Source organism: Arachis duranensis, chromosome 1 (genome assembly GCF_000817695.3).
Source record: "Arachis duranensis cultivar V14167 chromosome 1, aradu.V14167.gnm2.J7QH, whole genome shotgun sequence".
In the NCBI taxonomy this organism is placed as follows: Eukaryota; Viridiplantae; Streptophyta; class Magnoliopsida; order Fabales; family Fabaceae; genus Arachis; species Arachis duranensis.
Window position 1 is genome coordinate 8,607,723 of NC_029772.3, and position 5,061 is coordinate 8,612,783.

The 5,061-nt window shown below is 34.2% G+C and overlaps 1 protein-coding gene across 1 annotated transcript in view; it reads right to left on the minus strand.

Annotated features, from left to right (window-relative positions):
- The window catches only part of LOC127745742 (protein MEI2-like 5), a 71,888-nt gene that overhangs the window by 27,213 nt on the left and 39,614 nt on the right, over positions 1–5,061 (minus strand). The gene's annotated exons all lie outside the window — the stretch shown is intronic.

Genomic DNA, 5,061 nt, shown 5'->3' on the forward strand with positions numbered 1-5,061 from the left:
ACCGCCGCTAAAGAAAATGACGCTAATCCTTGGTTTTGCAGCGGTTGTGCCAGCGGTTTTCTAAAACCGCCGCAAAATCAAATCTCCACCCCTTAATAGGCGACGCTTTTGGAACCGCTGGAATTTTGTTTCGCGGCGGTTAATAACCGCCGCAAATCCATAAAAAAACCGCCGCTATTCGGCGTGTGTCTTGTAGTGTAACATAAATGTAGAGAAAAATAGAGAATGAGAGAAAAAAGAGAGAAAGATAAAGAAGAAGAATGAGAAAGGGAGTTTGTTAATTTTGGAAGTTAAGTAAAAATTTTATTTTAATTATAATAAAAATATCTTGTGACACATTTTGATTTGTCAAATTACTAATATAAAATATGAATTATAAATAGAGTGGGAATGATAGAGAGAAATAGGAAAAAAGAGAGAGGTAGATAAGAAACTATAAGAAGGATGCTTACTAATTTTAGAGAAAAATATTTTCTCTAAATTTTAATAAGAGAGTGTCATGTGACACATTTTCGTTATTAAATTAGTTAGTAATATATAAATATAATATATAATATAGCTATATTTTAATTTTAGTATTTTAATTTTAATTTAATTTAAATACAATTAGAGAATATTATGTTATATATTTTGATTATCAAATTCGTAATTAGTTATTGATAATGATATATAAAAGAGATAGAATAAATAAAAAAATAAGAGAAATAGAGTAAGTGAAAAAATTAAAAAGAAAAAAGAGTTCTTTAATTTTAAAAAAAAAATTTAATTTCATGATATCTCACACATTTTAACCTTAAAATTAGAGATATATAATAGATATAATAAACTACAGATCATTACTCAGTAGTCATAATGCAACAGAGTCGTGTTAGTCTTTCCAGCATACGAAAATGACAAATAAGCAGGAAGCTAATACCATCCATATTGTTAAACATGAAAGAAAAGAAAAGCGAAAAAAGAATAAAAGACACGCAGATGATGATGACGATCACTGACACTTCATAGATCCGCGTAGTGCATGCACCATGGATGTAAATTTAAAGGCACACTCTACTGTATAAATTAAAATGGTATAGAGAGAGAAAATAAATTCTTTTTATAGTTATTTTTTATTATTTTATTATTATTCAAAATATGGGTCCTATTTTTTTCAATTCTTTTTCAATTCATAAAAAGAAAAATTTATAAACTTATATCTTTACCATATAATTCACCAAATTTAAATATCGTCAGGGCACGGCAAAGAGATCCATTGCCTACAGTTCTTAAGAATGATCCTTACGGAGAGTGGAATGTCGAGGTTGCTGCCGAGAACGTTGTCTTTAAGGGCAATGCAAACACATAGAAGGGCATCAATCTTAACCAGGGGTGCAAGAAAATGACAGCATGGCTGCTGTGGTTTACCCTTTGGACCTGTGGCCAACACTGGGGCGCACGCCGCTAATTGTCGGGTATCAATAGGGCATTGTTGGCCCGCCGCATGCCATGAAGGCACCACGGTGGTAGAATTCACGGTGGTGAATAGAAAGAGGAGGAAAAAGAAAAAAGATACGGATGTAACATTTTTGTTGGAAGCCATCTCAATTTAGTTTAAATAGAGAATATGTAATTTTTTGATGTGGTTTGGAGGTGAGAATTGAGGATTTTGCGCTTATTTATAAGGGAAGAATTTGTGGAGTTTATTATTTTTAGTGGTGTATTAAGTTTTTATTTTTTAATCAATAATACAACAATGTTTATTTTCTCTCACATCTATAGTTTGATACTCTAAGACTTTCTCTTTCATCATTTATTAGTTTATTTCATCTTAGATTTAGAGAATTTTTATTTTAATAAATAAATTAATTATAATAATTACTGAAATAAATAATTTAAAAAATATTTATAGAAATAAATATCATCTCTTATCTCGTTTACAGTGTAAACGATAATAATAATAACAATAATTGTAATAAAAAATTAGTACGCCGTGTTTTGTATGAATAATATCATAATAATAGAGAAATTAGTATGTATGTATGCTGTTTGAATAATAATAATAATAATAATAATAATAATAATAATAATAATAATAATAATAATAATAATAAATTAGTATGCTTTTTTTATACAAATAATAATAATAATAACAATAATAATAATAATCATAATAGTAGAGAAATTAGTATGTATGCTGTTTGAATAATAATAATAATAATAATAATAATAATAATAATAATAAGAAATTAGTATGCTATTTTTTTGTTTGAATTGGTATTATGCTGGGAATTAGTTTTAATGGACATGTTAAGTATACTTGTGTTATTGAATAATATAGTTATGTTATATTTGTTCTTATACTGGAAAATGTGGTATTATAGGCTTCAAGGATGTTGATGTGCGATCATTTACACCCGCCGGATCCATATAGCCAAATTGTTGAGGCACAGTTACGCGAGACTGGATTTTATTATGTATCCCAAATTGGAGTTATTAAAGGCCAGTCAGCAATGATTAATGCTCTGATTGAGAGATGGCGGCTCGAGACTCATACTTTCCATTTTCCGGTTGGTGAGTGTGCCGTGACCTTGGAGGATGTGGCGGTAATTCTCGGTCTGCCAACAAATGGTCTTCTGGTTACAGGTCCGACCATGAGTAGCTTTGAGGCATTGGAAGCCGAGTGCTTGCACCAATTTGGAATTGCACCCAGCAAAAATGAATGTAGAGGGAGCTTTATAAAATTAACGTGGTTTAGGGGTGTGAGAGATCGTATAGTGTTGAATGATGATGTGCACATGCAGATGTATGTAAAGTGTCACATAATGTTGTTATTTGGGAAAGTTCTATTTGCAGATAAGTCGGGTGCAGGGGTGCACTGGAAATTTTTACCGTTGCTTCGCAACTTCTGGCTTGCAGTGTCTGAAGGCCCTTATACAGGGGTAATAACTCCAGAAGACTCTATGTAGAACACGTATATCAGGAACCAAATCATCCCCCTGGTAAGCTGGCATTGTTTCAAAGTGAACCACTGCTGATGGCTCTTTGTGGCACATGGCCTCAAACCATATCGGCAAAGCTTCATACGATGCTTCCCAACTTCCAAAAATTGATTCGACCGCCTGCTGCTTTGCTAACCAAGCCTTGCGATAACTGATGGTGTAGTTAAACTTTGACTGGATATCAGCAATTACAGATTTTACCTTTATAGACGGGTCAACCTCTACCAACGGCTTTATTGCTTCTGCAACTGTCTTGGAATCCAGCTTCGAATGGTCTTGAGAAATAGTAGACCTGGTACAAGTATGACTTCCATTGTACCTCCTTATCTCCCAATAGTACTTCTTCTGCATTTTGGTTACCCGGATCAACCAGTCACAACCATTCCCATATTCTATACATTTGGCATAGAATGTCGTCGGTTCCGACTCATATACCCGATAGTCCACACCTCTCCGGATGGTATAATCTTTCATTGCCTTGATTACTGCCTCCCTTGAGCTGAATTCCATCCCCACTGTGAACTCACCATCCGCCACAACAGGAGGGGCTACATACATCAAAAGTAACAAATGCTTCATTATGTACTCAGTAAGAAGTCCTTCATTACAACTCAATTAATAAACATACTTTACTAGGTAAGATCGTTATAGTCTTATTTTTCTCTATTCCATCTACGTAAACAACAATTAAAATATCATTCACAACAAATAATTATTAATTAATAAAAAATCAAACGCTATGCTCACAAATGCCTGGTCACATATCACATACATTACTCATCTGACTTATCAATCTACTACTTCAGAGATTCACGTAGCTAGCTAGGTTTACGCACCTGTATTCATATATTGCGAAAACTCCGGTGCGTGCATAGCCCCCAAATCCAACGACCACATGAAAGAAGGCTCTTGAAACGGATGCGGGTTTGCTAGTGCATTTGCAACTTCCGCCACATCTGCGTTCATGGCGCCAACAGCTTCTTCTCCGTCCTCACCTGGACCGACGATCTCATAGTTACTTTCAAATTCATCTTTGCTTTCACTATTATAATCTTCCAACTCAATGTTACGGTCTGCTTCAGATTGCTCAAACTCAATATATAACTCGATGCACGATATTCGGTGGCGATTTTCCATGTACATTGAAAACATTTCCTGCATACTCGCTTCGTCCATCACATACTTGGTTTGAAATTGAACAAACCCGCCAAACACAGGTAAAGGATACCTGTACAAAATATACGATATTCTCCTACATCTTTGCGTGCCTATCTTCTCACAAATCACACCTTTCAACTCCTCAAATGACAATGTGAACGGAATAACAACATCTAATGGATTTTCACACACAAATTGAACTCCCTCATATGTTTGTAATAAGATCTGTCCGTAGTAATAAATCTTCAATACAACTCTATCATCCATAACACTATCTATTCCCAGCCTCACAGAAATTTTTTTTACAAAAATGAAAGAGAAGAATCAGAGAAGAGAAGAGAAAAGAGGAGAAGAGGATGAACATTAGCGAACGAGGAAGAAATGGGGCTTCTGTGATACCACCATCCGCTTTTTGTGTTGACTAACGGCAAATCGGAGAAACCGACCGCTGCACACCCAAATCGGTGGGACCGATTGGTGAACCCGGATTAAAATAAAATTAGACCACACACAAATCGGTGGCACCGATTTCATACCCAACAGCCTCCCCCTTCCACAAATCGGTCCCACCGATTTTACCCCTCACTCACACAAATCGGCGGTACCGATTTCTCCTGCTTCAAATCGGTGCCACCGATTTCTTCTCCCTAAATTCCAAAAACGCAGCGCCGTCATAACAGTGTAAATCACCCATAATCATCATATTCCAGCATAACTCACACCCCAATATCATATCTAAAAAAATCAGCCAAACACTAACGTATAATTTGGGTAATATTTAATTAAGTTCATTTAAAATATATATATATATATATAATAAATATTTATATTAAAAAGTAATTTATAAAACTATTAACATATTAGATTCTTTCAAATATTGTGACATAAATATTTTAATAAAATTATCATTTTATAATTTTTTATT